The 19,615-nt window shown below is 41.7% G+C and overlaps 1 long non-coding RNA gene across 2 annotated transcripts in view; it reads left to right on the forward strand.

The window, feature by feature from the left end:
- The window catches only part of LOC117358251, a 64,619-nt gene that overhangs the window by 39,148 nt on the left and 5,856 nt on the right, over positions 1-19,615 (forward strand). Inside the window, exon 5 of one of the 2 annotated variants that reach the window (XR_004538977.1) lies at positions 13,124-13,531. This is a non-coding gene — a long non-coding RNA (uncharacterized LOC117358251). The remainder of the gene's footprint in view (positions 1-13,123; positions 13,532-19,615) is intronic. The other variant, XR_004538979.1, reaches the window with a different exon arrangement.

Genomic DNA, 19,615 nt, shown 5'->3' on the forward strand with positions numbered 1-19,615 from the left:
AACACACAGTGGGTGAAAGGTCCCGCTAGCCATCCAGGAAATGAGTATTGATTATATCGGCACTTGGACGTTTTGGCGAGAAAAACATCCAAGTGCCAATTTAGGCGCTTTTTTGGACACTTGGATGTTTCGATTATGAGCCTCATAATGAGGTAAATTCTATATATAAGGTACCTAAAATATCAGTGTTGAAAAAAGAACTATTCAATAAGCCACGCTTAAAGTTATATGTGGTTTATAGAATAGTGCTTATGCCTTGGAAACTGCACCTAGCTTCAGGCATGGCCACTTGCACAAACAAAACCATAGTGCGAATGCCCACACCTAAAATTATGCGCAGTTGTCCTTATTCTGTAATTATATGGTTAACTCTAAGGAACACCCCTGATCTTACCATGATTCGCCTATTTCCGTGCCCCCTTGTTTGACACATGCATAAAATTTTAGCTGTGGCTCCCATGCCTAAATTTATGCATATACAGTAAATTCCCACGAATTCGCAGTTCACAAATCACAGACTCAGTAATTCGCGGTATTTTCCGACCGCCTCTTCCTGGTACTAAAGTCATGGTTACACCAATCAGGAACTGCTTTGACTCGCTATCTGGTGTATCAAAGCAGCTCCTGATTGGTGTAACCATGACTTTAGTACCAGGAAGAGGCGGTCGGAAAATGTGCCTGGCTTCGTAAGTACAATTTAAGCACCCGCCGGTGCCCCAGCTGCCCTCTCCTGCCTTTGATCAGCTGAAAAACATATTCACAGTTTTTAAAAATTTGCAGATGTTCCTGGAACGGAACCGCCACAAATTTTGGGGGAGTACTGTAACTTGTAATAGACAATTAGCACAATACGCACTTGCTAAAACACCAATTATTGGCACTAATTAGCTTGTTATTCAATTAAATTGCACATGCAAATGAGGTACACGCAGTGGCATAGCGAGGGTGGGAGGCGGTGATGCCCCCCTCGCTCTCTTCGCTGCCCCCTCTGCCACATGCGCTCCCCTTCCCTTCCCCCATACCTGTTTAGCTCCCTGGCGTGAGCAGCATCTCTAACTCAATGCCTGCACCAGCGTCAGCTCTCCCTATGACATCACTGCCTAGTCGCGGGACCCGGAAGTAATATCAGAGGGGAGTACCAAGATCAGCACGAGCTGCTTGCCAGCAAAGCGCTAGAAGAATTGGGGAAATGAAGGCGCACGTGCAGCGGGGAGGAGAGGGGGCCGAGAGGAGGAGAGGTGCCGGCACCCCCACCAAGGTGGTGCCTGGGGTGGTCCACCCTCCCTTACTACACCACTGGGTACATGCCCAAATTGCATGCACAATTTTCTGCGCTTTTTATAGCATGAGGGGGATTATGACAGGGAAATTCTATAACCTAGCTGGTTTCATTTACATGGGTGGTAACTGTTTAGAAAACTAGCATGATGCTTAAATGATATTCTGCAAATACCCACTTAACCTACACAGCGTGCATCCATTATGGAGTGTTATACCTCATCCAGCAACTGGCTGGATCCTAAATTGTTGTTAGCTTAAGGCTTTGCACTGGCTTTCTTCTTTATTATGGGGAGTGTGTGGTGGTTAAAGCTACAGCTTCAGCATCCTAAGGTTGTGGGTTCAAATCCCACACTGCTCCTGGGCAAGCCATTTAATCCCTCATTGCCCTAGGTGCACTAAGTAGAGTGTGACCCCACCAGGACACATAGAGAAAAATGCATAAATACCTGAATGTAAACCACTTATATGAGTGGTATATAAATACTATAAATAAATAAATAATTTCATTCAGACTTGAATAAAAGTACGCCAACTCTGAGGGTTATATAGTATGTTGGGGGAGAGGGGAAGAGTTGGTATAGCTTTGATTTTATGATTGCATTGTATTTGTTCAGAATTTATTTCTTTTCTGTTGCTTAATATTATCCCAAATTAACAAATCTATACCACTTTACATAGGAGGTGCATCCAGAATATTCTATTGTGTAGCTCTATTAGCAGTATCTTAAATCTAGTATAACTAGAGACTCTTCAGGAAAAGGCCTCAGAATTGGAGCCTACGCACAGTCTTATCATAGACTGAACCATCAGCGTAGTGTTTTCTGCTCCTTGCTCCAGTCATCGGCCAGAAAAACCTGAGATTATATTATAGTAATTTTCAGTCATTTCTCACTAGCTTAATTCCTTGCTTATTCTTAATAAGTTTCCCTTTCGAAACAGGTCATAAGGATTGTCAACTAAATCCTCAGATGCATCACTCCACGTTCAATTAGATTTCATACCGTTAAGCTTAATGTGCATTGTGTTCACCGGATCCTATTTTATAAATTTATGTATTGTTCTATTTATTAACTTTATAAATAATTTTAACTTATCTTATAGTGGTGGTCTCTCTTTCTTAGGGACTTCCTTTAGCCAACATGTTGAAAAGAGAGCTTTTTCAAGGCCCGGTCCGTATGGAAAGATAGTGGTCTATTAAACCAAATCCATGTAACCTAACAGTTTTATCCATTAAGCTTAGCTAGTCATAGTTACCTAATAGTTATACGCCATCCATCTAGACCACACTTCTCAATGAATCAACAACAAGTTTGATGTATGATTATAGCCAAACGATTGTTGAATAAAATTTATGAATAAGGTGCTGTGAGATGGCCTTAATGTGTGGGCACATTAATACCCAGTTACATGGGTGTCAGAACATGGATGGCCTCCCTTGAAAGGTAATCCAGAATTTCTGCTTGGAATTAGTGGGAGGGATGAGGGCACACAGCACTGTGGGTCGGGAATTTCTCTTGGACTATATGAAGAGCTGGGGGAGGAGGGTTTCCTCACCTTTGAGGTCTATAAGAAAGACCGACTTTGTGAGCAGCAAGGTTTTTTTCCACTATTATTTTCATCAGAGGGAGAGGGAGGCCCCGGGCAAAGGTAAATTCCTAAAACTTGACAAACTATTCTTGCACATACCTCTGGCTTTGAACATGGGGAGAGAAGAACAAGGGGGTGATTGGTTGATCTCCCAAGCTCAGACTTGGGAGAAGGATTTGGAGGGCCCTATTTTGGGAGGGGGTGGATTCAAGCGTGTTTTTCGACCATTACTTGGGGGACTCATATGGCACAACTACAGGAGCTGCAGTTTAAGATATTTCATGGGGCGCATGTGACTAGAACCCAGGAAGCTTGTTTAGGATCGTGGGAGAATGTGGATTGTGGGAAATGTAAAGGTGCCAAGGGAATTCTGGTTCACTGTTGGTTGAATGTGTCTGCTTGTGTGATTACTAGAATGGAGAGAGAACTAGACATCAGTTAGAATGGTCCTATGCTATCCTGATTATGGGGAACATCTGGGAGCTTAGAGAACAAGCCTTGTCTTTGGACCAGTGTAAATTTCTTTTTGTAGCACTGCTCCTTGCCAGGCATGGCATTCTGGGATATTGGATGGATGAGTCTCCTCCAGAACTGGGATAATGGCTGCATTCTATGAGGGAGATGGTGCACTGGGAGCTTCGAGGTAGGTGGCTCGCCTCTCGAGGTCATCAGTCACAGTACTGGCATCTTTGGACATAATGTCTAACATTCCGAGCAGCATTATTTATTTGTTTGGTGGAGTGACTGGATTCAGGGGCGGAGGGTAAGGGTGCCCTCAACACGAGATGTGCCAGATCGTACTTTAAGGTCAAGCAGCAGCTGATGCTGGAGTCATCCCTCACGCTGAGGGCATTTTCAGTAGCAGCACAACTCCTAAGGAATAAACTTCCTATAGGTGTGGAAGATAACTACAGAAAAGAGAGTGAAGACTTTGCTGTTTCCACAATACTAGGGTAAGTGATTAGAGTGGCATAGCCACAGGTGGGCTAGAGCACATCCAGTTTGTGCTCAGGCCTGTCCAAAATTTCATCTCCTTTAGTGTAGCTGGCAGGGATTCCCAAATCCTGCTAGTGAAAGACCTCCCTGCTGAAAGAATTTACATGTCGGACAGCTGCCGGCATTGTCCCGGAGTTCCTGGACACAGACCACTCCCTCCCTCACACATGCTCAGTTTTCACACTGGACAGTGCTGGTGGACGCCCAACATGTAAACTCTTAGGCGGAGAAGAAGTCTTCAGCTGACAGGGCTCTGAGATCCCTGCAAGCACAGGCATGCCATGTATCTTGAGGGTGCAGAGCAGAAATTAAATTTGGGTTTGCTTTAGTTGGGGGGGGCGGAGATTAAACTTTTGGCCCATCCACTTTGCTATCGGGCCCACCCTAAATCAGCCTGGCTATGCTATTGGTTGAAGAAGTGAATTCAAAAAACTACGGGCCTGATATTCAGCCAGCAGCACTCAGCGTTTTGCTAACCGTTGCCAGCATTATGACCAGAAATTCAATGTTGGCACATGTCCATGCTTTGGCACTAAATCTCCAGATTTTCGGAGCCAGTTTTGTGTAATTTTCTGGCTAAGGGGCACTGCATAATGGGACTGATTTTTATGTGATCTTATTGTATTTTCACAGTTACGTTGGCCAAGTAAGTGAATATCAGCATTTAACTGGCCAAGAGCCAGCTCTGCCCCCAGAATACCTTCAAAATAGTTGATGTTCAGTTAGGCGCTAACTTGATATTTTCAGCAGCACTAACTGGTTTCATGCCACTGGAAATGACTGTGTTAGCCCTGAACAGGTGATGTAACTAGCCAGGAACCATTCTTGGCTGGTAAAGTCACTTTGAATATTGACCCATACTTTTTTTTTTTTCCTAAAAAAAAAACCAAGTTCATGTCAGAAACAGACCATTCTGATTCTGGCTATGAGGTATCCCTGTGGGGGCTGTGAACACAGCCTCTGCAGCTCTTTTCTCCCTGACCAGTCTGTGAAGTTAACCCATGTCTCCTGCATGGCACTGTACAAGCCTGCCACCGAGCCAAGGGGTTGGCTTAAATTATTGTTCTTATTCTGCCATTGAGCCAAGGGGATGGCTCAAATTATTATTCTTATATCCTATTTGGAAACACAAAGTACAATTAGCCAGAGTCTCTCTGCTAGTTTAATGTGAATTACAGCTTTAAATCATTTCAACTGGATTATATTTACCTAGTAACTGTTTATAAGGCATGGCAAATATAAAATATGCAAGAGGTATATTATATCCTGTTCTATGGGTTCAGATATTCACCCTGGAAGTCCAAATTAGGTGGTGACATCAGGACAGCAAAGGGTATGAAAATGGCAAATATATTTAAAAGAATAAATATAGCCTATACAGATTGAGATCAAGGGGTTACAATGTGTCTAAAAAAGCTGTAACCTCTGGATACTGTGCAATATTCCAGAAGTATATACAGCAATTTATAACATCCAATAGCACCTCAAATTTACCAATAGGTCTTTAATTCTGAAGCTCTATCATCATTTCACCCACCACTCCACAGGGCAAGGGCAACTCCCAAACCACCTCACACTTGTTGGCCCATATTAGCTGTGATATCATAAATGACAGCACAGACAGGGCATGAACCAATCAGCTTCCTCTCAGGATGAGGTCATTCATGCTGCTCTTCCAAACAAGGCTGCTCCTGGGGCTTATGGAAATTGTAGAGTAGCAGCTGAAGGAATTTCACAAATAATAATTAATGGTATTTTTTTTTTTTTATTGATAGAGGGTGTACTTTGCAAGTATTGCTCTGTTTTCAAAGGCAAACAGGGTAGTTGTAAAGAACAATTCACACAAACAAGTGCTTTTGGCCACTTACAACTTTCAGATCTTGATTTACAACTGCAACATCACACTAGAAACAATTTTTGTTGCTTTGCCCCCCCAGGTCTTGTCTTTGGGGGCTCAGTTTTTCCTACGTTTTCCACGTATATGTTTAATTCTTTCCGAAACAAATAGATACCTGTTCTATGACCCGAAACAGTTAAAGACTTTTCTGGAAAACAAACGAGTAGTAACGGTCCCAAATGTGGATGTGAGGGAATTGAGTGTAGACACTCATGGCCTCTTTTACAAAGCCGCGCAACAAGAGCCCCGAAGCCCTTTAAATCTCTATGGGCTTCGGGGCCGTTAGCACAGCGCAGCCGCTAGCGTGGCTTTGTAAAAGAGGCCATCAGTTGTCCGAAAGCTTTAAAAAGGGAAGATGTCTAATTGAGGTCTAATGATACAAGCCAGTAAAAATTTACATTTGGGTCTAATGTTTTGCCTTTGATAAGAAAAGAAATTTTTGTTTTGTTTTTGTATTTCTAATGTATATTTTTTCTATTGATTATTGTCTCATCTTAAAGTTTGAACTGGTCTTGTATTATTTTCTTTGTTTTGACTAATACTATGTCAATACTATAAAATGAAAATAAAGAATTTTTAAAAAAAAATAAAAAGTGAAGATGTAATAGTATAAGTATTCTAGGTTAGCTTGATGTATTTTGTTAATGCTGATTTATGCTCTACTGATCCCTCTTTTCCTTAAATTTCCTCCTATTGTATTGTGGGCTTATAGAATTATAGTAAGGGAATTTCTAAGTACCTATTTTACTTATAATTTAATGCACCCTATTGTCTATTTTTCTATAAACCGCTTAGAATCCTAACGGAGTTTAGTGGTATATAAGAAATAAATTACATTACATTACATTATAGGGAATTCTCTTGTCAATAATTTGATTCAGATTTTATCGGAAAAAAAATTTTTCTTGGGTTTTTCTTTTCCTTTCTGGAATTATTTAATGCAATTGAATTCTATTTCCTGATGCATGTAGGTGCTCTTTATTTTGAAAATTTGATAAATAACCCCCCCCCCCCCCCCATCACACTAGAGACAAACCAGGCCTAGAAGCACACTAACCAGCCTCCCTTTCTGTACAGCCACAATGAATATACCGTACATCAGACTGATTTGCGCACACTGAGTTTGATGTAGGCATTTATCCCACTGTAATTGAATTAGAGTCCAACCTGATTGAATTTGCTTTTATTGAAGACACCTGGATTGCAGGAGGAGAGGCGTCATTCCTAGTCCAGATAAAATAGTTCTACTGTGTACAGACATTTGAAGGGGTGCTGAAAAGTTCTCAGCCCAATCAACCAATTTCCTAACTCTCTGGAGAAATGAAATGTTTGTTATGTTAAAATGGGAATACTTGGATGTAAAAAGGGGTACACTGGGTCAGTGGAGACGGTATAATGAAATTTGGTTACCTGTTTGGGATGGGTGCATTTTTTTGAATTCTTGACACTGGAGCTCTTGGGGAGGGAGGATTTGTTTTCTTCTTTTCTTGATTTCTGTTCATATCTTTAAAGCCTTCGTGAAGAATCAACGCAGATGGCTTTATATTGCCTGTTTTATTGCAGGTTACAGCTTTTTTTTGTTCTAATTCCTTTTTGTATTTAGCATATGGAGAAATAATTTAAAAAATTATAAATATTAAAAAAAACTTGAAGGTTGCACTCAAGAGATAGTGTCACATACAGAGAGGTGGGGTTTGACTACCTCCTCAAACTGCCAAAGAAAATGTAGTCCTGTTTGCCATTCATATGCCACTCCAAAAAATACTTCTGTCACTGTTCATTACATCATCCGTATTCCTGCTTCCCTGGACCTGCCTTGCCTTCCACTGAATCTTTGGATCCTCTGTTCCCTCAAATGTCTTCCAGTCTATTGCCTCTTTCCGTGTCTTCTCTCCACCACCTGCTATCAGTCAGTCCCCTCCATCTCTCCATATCATCCCTACAGTTCCCATGGTGTGCACTCTTTTGCTGGCTTTAGGTGTGGTACCATCTCCTGAATCCTGCAATCCCAGGTGACTTAATTTTGTCCAGGTCCTCCTCTCTGGCTCCAGCCTGGGAGCCATCTCTCATTAATTCATCAGGCTACAAGATCTGTCAGAGCAGGAGGAGAGGATCAGAGCAGGGACATACAGCACACACATCCTATATAAAACAAAATGTACAAGAACCTGTGGACTGTGAAAGTTTAAAGTGTGTCCTGTGAATTTTGTGCTTCTAGTACTATTCTTGCTGCTTGGGATTTTTTCATATTTTTATTTTTTTTTTTTGTTAGACTGAATAAAAGTGCTTCTTGAACTTTACAGCATAGCTGTCTACCATCCCAGAATCTGAGTTCCAGATACTAAGGCAATATTTATTTTTCCTAAATTCTACAGCCTCTGAGGGGGTCCATTTTTACGCCAATCTACTCCGCTATGTTTGCAAAGAAAATTAAATTTACGCTTCTTTATCCTGCGCAGTTGTGAATTCACCGAGAGGGCCGTTTGCACACATTTGACTCTCCTGCATCAGCTCTTACCTTCGTGAATACCCTAAGGGTTATTGTGGTCCCTCCAGTAGAGCTCCCTATTTTTTTCAGGATATCCCTAATGAATATTCATGAGGTAGATTTGTATACAATGGAGGTAGTATCCATTTAGATCTATCTCATCCAAATTCATTAGGGATACCCTGAAAAACTAGGCTGTTTGTAGCACGCTAGACCTGCATCTCTGGTTAGGAGATTGAAGATTGCTATGTAAAGTGATTTTTATGTATTTTTGATCTTAGTAAAAATCATGGTATACTATCACCAACACAGATGCAAGGATACACAGTATAGTGGCCTGATACAAAGAACCAACAGAGACTTGGAACAAAACTGTGTTCCAGTAGGCTCCATTAGAGAATGTTGGTGAAGATGGCAACTTAAACGCAAAGTTCCCATTATTTCTGTGATATCTGGGCCCTATTCTGCATTAGCTGCCAGCCTATAATTCACTAAATGTCTTCAAAGTTGCACAAGTCGGATTCTGGTTCCGCTTTACCAGCTAACAAGCGTTAGGGTTACCAGATTTTACATCAATAAAATCTGGACCCTCTAGATCTGTTCCCCCCAGGCCCACTCAGTTCTACCCATCCCCACCCTGTTATGCCCCATCTCTGCCCTCAGCTCTATCCCAGCCCCACCCCCGCTGCCTGTTTGTCGGGCAGGATGCAACCTCCCGATGCAAATTTTATTTATTTATTTTTCAAAACCTGGACAAAATGTCGGGTTTTGAAAAGCGTAACCCTAATAAGCGTTCAAAATCAGATCCTACCTCACACAATGGAATTACGCTCCAAACCATCATGGAAAAACTTCTCAGCATAAAAGATATTCTTCGTGACAACTCTGTAGCTCTTGCAGATTTACGCACTGAGTTGTTCAACGTGCAGGCACAGATGGGAAAGGTGCAGGAGGCAATTTCAGGCTTATAACAGACATGTGCTGCTACCGCTGACATAAAAGCCCAATTGCAACAGAAACAGCAATCGATAGAGGTGTTGAGAAGGGAGCTAGAGAGTGAGTCCAATCAGGCAAAGAAAAATAACCTGCGAGTATTGGGTATCCGGGAAGGGGCAGAGGGTACTGATTTACTGGCATTTATGGAAACTCTACTGCCCCAGCTGGTAGAGTCAGAGTGACTTTTTGAATTGGAATCTGCACATTGGGTTCCTACTTCAAGACCTCTAACCTCTATATAGAAACATGACAGCAGATAAAGGCCAAATGGCCCATCTAGTCTGCCCATCCACAGTAACCATTATCTCTTTCTCTCTCCCAGAGATCCCAAGTGCCTATCCCAGGCCCTCTTGAATTCAGACACAGTTTCTGTTTCCACCACCTCTTCCGGGAGACTGTTCCACGCATCTGCCACCCTTATAGAAACATAGAAACATCCTAGACCAGTTGTGATGAGAGTCCTCTGCCTTCCACAGATGTTTGACATATTACGTCAGACAAAACCTAAGGCTCCATTACAGTTTGAGAGTCAGAAGGTTATGATATTTCCAGACCTGAATAAGGAGACAGTGCAGCGTAGAAAACAGTTTTTGGCATTGAAAGAGCGCCTACTCTAGGGGCACAATCTGGGTTTTATTTTCCAACGCGTATGCGAATAACTTTATTCAACACCACAAAGACATTTGAAGATTCTGATGAACTGAGTAAATATTTGGACTTGGTGGTAAAACCGTATTGGCATAAGTAGTATTATGCATGCATTGTGTATGTCTCTGTATATACTGGAGCAATTTAGAATCCTGTGATTTTAACTTAGTGGCAGCATTAGAGTGTTGCCAGAAGTTTGTTTGCTTACGAAATCGGCTGGATGTTCTGAGTGTGATGTTTAATAAGGAATATAATATTGCTTCTGGTTTGGAATGTTACTGATACCACTTCTTTAGTGCACAGTAGGTTGCGCTATGCTTGCGCTTGGGAAAGAGATATTGGGAAGCTTATTGCAATGGGGTGGGAGGGAAATAACTATGAATGTTTTACTTAAGGTAAATTGGGATTTTCACATACTTTTATTAGCTGATATTGTGCTTCTTTTGTTAGTTTAAATGTACAAGGGCTCAATAACCCTTTAAAAAAAAAAAGTAAAAGTATTTAAGGGGTCCTTATACTAAGGCGCGCTAACTAATTTAGCACGCGCTAATCGATTTAGTGTGTGCTAAAGATTAGCGTGCGCTAAATGCCAAGACGCCCATTATATTCTGTGAGCGTGTTAGCATATAGTGCGTGCTAAGTTGGTTAGTGTGCCTTAGTAAAAAGACCCCTAAGTTACTTAGAAGCTGACTGTCCCTACCTACAAGAAACTCTTTTAGACTTAACTAACTCTAAGCATTTGGAGACAATATTTATGAAGCAGTGGCGCTCTCTCCAGCATTAGCGAAATGGAATGGAGTCAAGTTTCAAGTTTATTAAAAATTTGTTTGACCGCTTAATCCAACTTCTAAGCCGTTAACATAATAAAATTACACAAAAACAAATTAAACATATTAAAACAGGGAAGACAAATGACTTACTCAAACATACGGCAACAAAAGGGCAGATGGGGAGGAACTACAATAAGTATAGGATAGATAAGTCATAAAGGCTAAAACAGTAGGTTAGGTAAAAAATTGTCGAAAAAAAAGAAAGAAAGTGGCCATTTAACAAAAAGCGTCTCGGAATAGAAATGTTTTTAATGCTATTTTAAATTGTTTTATATCTAATTCGTTATGGAGATTTATAGGCAGTAGATTCCAAAGTGAAGGGGCAGTGACAGCAAAGTCTTGATAGTACTGAAAAAGAGGCTGCACTTTAATATGGAATCACATGCTTCTGATAGAGAAGGTCGATGGATTTCTATGCAATGCAAAATTCAAGGGGCGATATTTCTGCTAGTTAACATTTATGCTCCTAATACTGATTCTCCGGACTTCTATAAACAGCTGGCTGTCCATATTCTGAGAAGTTCATTTGACTATATTGTGTTGGAAGGTGATTTTAATGAGGTCCAGGATTGTGCCTTGGATAGACAGTCATCAAGTTGCTTACAAAAAACCAGGTCCAGCGATGCTATTGCCTCAATTATGGAGCAATTAGGACTATTGGATCCTTGGCCTGAGCTTCATCTGGTAGCAAGAGGGTTCACATTTTTTTCTCCGGTTTATTTATCATATTCATATATAGATTTTAAAAAATTTCAAAGATACTTTTATCTTTTCTGCTGAGTTCTAACATTCATGGAATAATTGTCTGGCTATGCAGCAGTCACAATTCAGGTGGGATTCTTCCACGGGTTCAACATCCTTTCTTGCATTTCAATTCTGCTCTGTTTCAGGATTCAATATTTATGGAACGGGTTGTTAATGATTGCAAGTCTTACTTTGAATGCAACTTGATGGCTGATTATGCTCCCTTTATTTGGAGGGAGGCTTATAAGGCCACAATCCGAGGCTCAATTATAACATATTCTATTTGTATTACAAAAAAGCAGAAGAAAGATCTGAAGGCTGAAATTTGTGAACTTGAGAAATCCTGTGTGCATGCTTTTCGGTCAGAAGTGTTCAAGAAACTTCAAAGTCTGACATATGTCTATAATGCTGAATTGAGTCAGGAGACAAATCATTCAATCTTTATGCATAAATCTTTATACTATTCTGAAAATAACAAGGCAGGACATTTGCTGGCTCAGTATGTAAAAGGTCAAAAGAACAGAGACCATGTGGCTTATGTGGTGGATGAATTGGGAATAGTCATTTGCGTGATGAGGTAATTGCATTAGAATTTTGCAAATTATTTAAGAAACTTTATATTTCAGAGGTAGAGAACTCACTTGAGGCTGTAAATGATTTTTTTGTCACAGCTTCCTCATCTGATTACTTTCTTATTATTGACTTTTTCAAAGAAGCATATGGACTATGATCATCCTTATAAGGATGTTCTTCTTTTTTTTCCCCCTTTCCTCTTGTTTTTTCCCTTCCTCATTTTCTTTATTATATCATTGCAACTTTATCCCTGTCTTCCCTATTTACTTTCTCTGTGAGTGATATATTCCATTTGTGCTTATCCATGAATTATGCATGTATATATGTTACTTTTTTATGTTTTTTTATATTAATTGTACACCGCCTTAAACTGTGTTTAGGCGGTATATGAAATATTTTAATACACTTGGAAACTTGGATCTGATTTTAAATGAACAGCAGCATGAGAAACCTGATACTCCTATATGTGAAGCTGAGTTTTTAAAAGCCTTACGATCCCTTTCGAGAGGGAAGTCGCCAGGACTGGATGGGTTATCAGCTGAATTTTCATTAGCATTTCAGGATGTTTTAGTGCCTTCCTTGACATGGTTATATCAAGCTTTATTAGATGAACCTCCTAATTCGACACCCTTCGGAGAAACTAGAATTGTGGTGATTCCAAAGCCAGGACGTGATCACTCAAAAGTGGAAAATTATAGGCCTATCTCACTGATTAACTTAGATTGTAAAATTTATGTCATCTTTGATTCATATAGATCAGAGCGGGTTTGTTCAGGGTAGATATACATCGAATAACTCACATGTTTTCTGGAACATTTTAACAATTGCTCCTTCCGTTCCTGAAATTTACATACTGTATAATTTTCAATTTGTATCTTGAGCTCCAAAATTGCCTTTGTTTTACTTTTGTCTTAGGAGGGATGTTATGGGGTGATTCTGTAACATTTGTATTGTTTAAAATCAATAAAATACGTATTTGGGGGGAACCCCCTCCCCCAACTGTGTTGCAGGGGTATTTTATATGTTTTGATGAACCACACTGCTCTTTTGGCTTTACTAGATTACTTTTGTGATTTTTTTCAGAGATTTCAAGATAGCCTATCAAAGAGAATGGTGGCTATCTTGAGAAGAACACAAGATATGCATTCCCATGGGTGGGAGGGCACCTGCACGTGCTCAGTGTGGGCAGGGAGCTGCCTAAAGATTTAAAGTGACAGTGCACTTGGCAATGTCCTTACCAGGTTCCATGGATGATGTCACCCACATGTGAGAATTTATGCCTATAGTCCTCAGAGAACACCTGCTACAGTAAGTATCTTTGCTTTTCTATTAACTCTGGTTAGGAGGTTCAACAATGTTGGGATCTATTGCGTATTCAAATGCCCTTATGAAGACTCTTATGGCTTTAAATCAAGGTGATATATTGTTACAGGTCAAGTCTGAAAACCCTGAGGCCTAAATTCTGAGGGAACTATGTCTTACACCTACTAGGTAGGCTGGAATTAGTAATTTTCCTGGTCAATTTGTACTTATGTTTTTGCGAAAATTCACAGGGCACATGACCTGCAAACCTCTGGGTTCTTTGTCATATTTTGTCTATAAGCTTCTTCTAATTCAGAAGAAGTTTCATTTTATATTACTATGCTCTAGTTACCTTTTTTTCCACAGGGGATGCAAAGCTTACCTATCTAGCTGTCACATCTAAGCAGGGCACACAGATATTAAGAAGGTTGCTATCAACTTCAAAAGATCCCTACTGTACAATTTTGTTGTTCCCCTCCCTCTACCCCCCCAAAACTATACCTCTTTGGCATTGTTTCTGTTTTTCCTTTTTGTAGCTTGTATGAAAACCAATCAATATCCACGTCAGAATGTTTAAAAGGAGCATGGTATTTTATACAAAGCTCAATGGACACTGATCCTCACTTTTACTGTAAAATGGATTAAAAGCCATCATATACAATTCTCTCAAACAGTTATGTTGTTGCCTCTTTTCTTGATGATCTTTTCTCTATCAAGATTCTAATGGCGTGTATTGGTGATGCAGCAAAGAGCATAATGACAATATTACATCACAAGTCAAGAATAGTACTGTGTGCATTTGCCATCAAAACCTATTTTTAAATCTGACTTGAAGCTGTCAGCGTAGCAGATTCCATCTCTAATTTCCCTCCTTGCAATGATCTGAACGTCTGAATTTTGATTCGGCTGCTTCAGACTGCTTATAATCGAAGGAATTTGCGTGCTAGGAGCAATTACACATGTTATGAACTGTCAAATTGCACATCTGGGCTTCAAGTTTGTGAAAGAGCAGTAAAGATAATGAGGATGTAATAGCAATTTAATCACCCGGGTTTTACTTCTTTAACGAAGCACTCACTGGGTTTTTAAGCTCTTTTGGTGGTAGCAGAGCAGGTGTTAAAACATATTTTTCAAATATTTTTATATGACATTTTATAAAATTATTTTAGATAAAGGTAATAACAAGCACTGAATCCTTTATTTTTATTTAAAACATACATAATGGGCTCCTTTTACGAAGGTGTGCTAGCGGTTTTATTGCATACACCGGATTACTGCGCGCTAGCCGAAAATCTACCGCCTGCTCAAAAAGAGCCGGTAGCAGCTAGCACACGCGGCAATTTAGTGCGCGCTATTCCGCGCGTTAAGGCCCTTAGCGCACCTTCGTAAAAGGAGCCCAAGAGAATAAACATATCAAAACAATCAGCCTAGCCAAACACAACAATCAAAATACATATCACTGCAAAACCCTCACGTCCTGCGCCAGATCCTATAACAATATATCGCAAACTGTGTGCCGTGAGAGAGGTATTTTACGTGTCAGTCACTGCCCAGCCATCGGAGCTATCCTCCTCTCTGCCTCCCCCCTCCCCTCAGCTGGAATTTTAGGGTTACCAGATGGAGTGAATTCCAAAACCCGGCAGTTTGTCTAGGCAACAGGGTGCACTGTTATGCATGTACATTCTAGAATGCCATCATTTAATGCACATTTGTTTGACAATCCAGGCATAAACATTTATTCAACTCTGGGGCTGGTGGAAAGAAGGCGCCTACTTTCCTTTATAGAATAGGCTCCAATTCGTTTGACTCTAGGTGCCTTTTTATAAAATTGTTCTTCAGATTTGTAAGAACCACCATGGCCAGATATCACAAAACTGGAATTCCAATAAAGGAGTAAAACTTCAAAATGCTAATTTTTGGATTTTTGAGGTGGTTTTATGCACACAGGAACTCACAGCACGGCTCTGCACGGGGTAGGAGTGTAGGAAGATCGCTCCTGCCCCGCATCACCGCTAGACCACCAGGTAAGATCTGGGGGTGAGTAAGAGTCAGCCCAAAAGTTATTCATGAATTTTCCTTATTCACGGGCCGGCTCTGCCCCTAACCCCTGCGAATACGGAGAGGGGAGTATATTATCTCTTTACTTCATCCCATGCCCTCTCACTCAGGAGTTTCCTTTCAATTCAAAAAGACTTGCCTCATGCATATCTATGCCACATTAGAATTTAAATGTCTCTATATTATCACCTTTCACCTGCATTTCCTCCAAAGTATTCATATTGAGATCTTTAAATCTGTCCTCATACGCCTTATGATGAAGACCATTGACCATTTTAGTACCCTTCCTCTGGATCGACTCCATCCAGTTTATATATTTTTGAAGGTTGTGGTCTCCAAAATTGTACATAATATTCTAAATGAGGTCTTATACAGAGGCATCAATGCCTTCTTTTTCCTACACACCCTAGTATCCTTCTAACTTTTGTCTTCACCTTTTCAACATGTTTAGCCACCTTAAGATCATCATATACTATCACACCCAAGTCCCGCTCCTCTTTTGTGCACAAATGTTCTACACCCCCTTAAACTGAACTGTTCCCTCAGGGTTTTGCAGTCCAAATGCATGACCCTGCATTTCTTGGATCCGGATATTCAATGCTGAGCCATTTATGGGCACCAGCACTGAATATCTGGGTCAGTGGCATACCTGGGCAAAGACAGAGCTGCCACTTAACCTACTTGTCTGGTTACATTTGCAGTAGAGAGTTGCACGGGGACAGAAATCCCGACCATCCCCGCCAGGATCCTCTCCATCCTCACCCGTCCCCATCAGGATCCTCTCTGTTCCCACCCATCCCCGCAAGGAATTACCTCCATCCCCGCCCGTCCTCATAAAAAGCAGCAATTACTTCTGACAGGATCATCAATTCCACAGTTTCTTTTGTGTTTGCGCTGCTGTTTTCCTTGTGGAATCTCTTTGGTGGAACCCTTTTTTTTGTTTTCTGTTCAGGTAATTAACTTATAAACCCCGTCTTTTACTATGGCTGATGTGTCCATTATATTATATGGACGAGCCCTGCTTCCAAAGCCTTCCATCCCCGTGGGAGTCCCATTGGCTAGAGGGGGGTCCCCATGGGAGTCCCGTGGGTTAGGGGAGAATCCCACGGGACCCCCGCAAGACCCGCAGGATTCCCGCGATCCCCGTTCCCGTGCAGACCTCTAATTTGCAGGCACTGTAACTGAATATCACTGGTGCCTGGATAACTCCCAGTTCTGCCCAGACTCCGCCCTGAATCCCCAGGACTGCCCAGATAGTGCTATAGCAATTAAAGGGGATATTCAGCAGTCCTGTCCAGTTAAGTGCCTCTGAATATCCTCTCTTGAGCCACTTGGTGAGTTTTAACTGGTAGGTGGTTTTCCTGCCCAGTTCAATTGTTTTGAATATCAAGTACTTAGGAAGCAATTGATATGCAAGCTACTTTAGGGCTACCAGATGTCCAGGAAAACCCAGACATATTCGCTGTCTGGATGCCCGGATGGATTTCCAAAACCTGGCAGTTTGTCTGGATTTTGGAAAGTCTCGAGCTCAGAGTCACATCTAGAAGGCTTTTGAGCATGCGCGGATACAACATAATGTGTGAATATGCACCAGTTGCTATTCTATATAGTAGGGCATAAGTGCTATAGCAAGCAACTGCATGGGGGTGTATATCTGGGTGGAGGAAAAATCCATAGTCTGCTCTTGAGACAGACATAGGGGGAAGCCACTGCTTGCCCTGAATCGGTAGCATGGAATGTGGCTACTGTTCAGGGTTCTGCCAGGTACTGTGATCAAGTTTCAAGTTTATTGGACACTTGATGTACCGTCTATCAGAGTTATCTAAACAGTATACAATAAAATAAAAACCCGTTCTGTCACGTTCTTTTCCTGTCCCTGCCCCATTCCTGCATGCTCTGTCTTCATCTGCCCAAGTCTCAAACACTTTAAAATCCTAAGTGTTCGAGGCTTGTGAGGTTAAGCCAGAGCTTACAGGAATGGGGCAGGGACAGCGACAAAACTCACAGGGACGGGATGGGGAAACTGAGTTCCTGCGGGGACGGGGAAAAATTTGTCCTTGTGTCATTCTCTACCTTCAACCACCACTTCCCCCCACCCCAGAGGTGGCTGCAGACATTTCTCACATAAAACATGAAAGCCTAGTACAATCAACACCTAGCAAAAACTCTCCAATTAGAATAGGCAGCAACCTGAGGGGCAGGAGTACCCTTCCCTTATATGTTCAAATAGGATTACACAAGGACCCACTCTGGCTGTTTTACAAAAAAATCAAACTGCTATTGCTTAAGAAGCAATACCAAGGTGATATGTCTCTAAAGCAGTGGTTCCCAACCCTGTCCTGGAGGAACACCAGGCCAATTGGGTTTTCAGGCTAGCCCTAATGAATATGCATGAAGCAAATTTGCATGCCTATCACTTCCATCATATGCAAATCTCTCTCATGCATATTCATTAGGGCTAGCCTGAAAACCCGATTGGCCTGGTGTTCCTCCAGGACAGGGTTGGGAATCACTGCTCTAAAGTACTGAGAGCCTTTAACTTCTGTACCAAAAGAGGAAGTGCTTGTATTGTATCTATCTACATATGTATTAATCCTAGAGGGAATTCTGGGCAAATTCAAAATGCCAAATTTGCACAAAACTCCACATTTGAACAGGGAGTAGCCATGGCAGCTTGCACAATTCTGGCAAGGTATGTGGGGGAAGGAGTCAGGTGCATATCAGGCTTCAGGCCTCTTCTTCTATTATCCCAGGCCTGACTATACTGTATATTTCAACCTTACAGGATGCCATACAGAGGGCAGGGACTGAGTATCTGGGTGAGGGAGAGGAAGAGAAAGAATGCTTAGAAGGAGAATGGGACTTGTATACCACTTTTTTGTGGTTACATTTTCAAAGCAGTTTACACATATCCAGGTACTTATCTTGTATCTGGGGCAATGGAGGATTAAGTGACTTGCCCAGGGTCACAAGGAGCAACAATCTCAGGGTGCTGAAGCAGCAGCAGCTCTACCACTAGGCCACTCAAACTGCAGATGGAAAAAGAACTGGGCGGAAGTGGTTAGGGAGATAGAGACTGGGAGAAACCTATGAGTCTCGCTGGGGTCAGGGGAGAGAGAAAGCTGGAAGGCGAACGGGGTAGAAAAGGCTGGAGGTGAACATGCTGGGGAAGTTGGTGGGGAAGGTCAGTTGTGGTGAGAGAGATCAAGTCAAGTTTGGGAGAAAGTGAGCTGCAGAGGTTTGAATCTGGAGAGTAATATTGCCAATGAGGGAGAAAGCGAAGCGTATCAGGCCTTGAACAGGGAGGAGCAAATTCTTCAAAAATAAAAGGGCTAAATTTACTGAAATGGTACTACCATATTAAGGTGTCAATTGTTGTAGGTCCCATCTATTTACCAACAGAATGTGCTAGAGCCCATTAAAGTAGTGTACAGTCAGGGCCGGATTTTCCTATAGGCTAACTAGGCTTCAGCCTAGGGGCTCAAGATCAAGAGGGGCCTACATTCAAATTGTTAGCAAAATTAAAATGACACTATTCTAAAAACAGTGAACACTAAAACACTGAACTGAAAATAAGCAGAAATTCTACGCTTCGGGATCGGAATCGGCTCCGGCCGCAACGGGGCGCTGACTCGGCTTCTCCCTTTCTTTTTCTCACCCTGGGAAGAGGATCGGGGAGGGAAAGACGTCAGTCTGGAAACAGCTGGGCAAAGCCCAGCCCCGCGGGGAGAGAGGCAAAACGTGGATCCGTCAGGACAGGGCGGCCCAGACTGGCATCGGGGGGGGGGGGGGGAGAGGGGGTGTTCAGTGGAAGGGGGATGGGAGGCAGGTGGGCATCGGAGGTGGGGTGAGGTGAGGAAGGACGCACTGGGGGCACTATGGACATAGGAAGAGGCAATGTTGTGTGTTATGTTTGATTAGTTATTGTTACAAGTACTATATATGGTGCTGAGAATAAATGTCCAAATAAGTGTTCTCGACTTTTTTTTATTTATTATCCGTGTCACATTTTTTATAAAGGTTAGTACCAATAACAACATGTTTCATTTAACATATTGATATATATCACAGAAATGATGTATTTTATTTTCTCTCATGTAATTTACAAACTTAAAAATGGGAGGTGAAAGGGCCTCATGAGTGGAATAGCCTAGGGTCTCTTTTCATCTAAATCCGGCCCTGTGTACAGTATACCCCCGCAAATTTGGTGTTCCG

Source organism: Geotrypetes seraphini, chromosome 3 (assembly GCF_902459505.1).
Source record: "Geotrypetes seraphini chromosome 3, aGeoSer1.1, whole genome shotgun sequence".
In the NCBI taxonomy this organism is placed as follows: domain Eukaryota; kingdom Metazoa; phylum Chordata; class Amphibia; order Gymnophiona; family Dermophiidae; genus Geotrypetes; species Geotrypetes seraphini.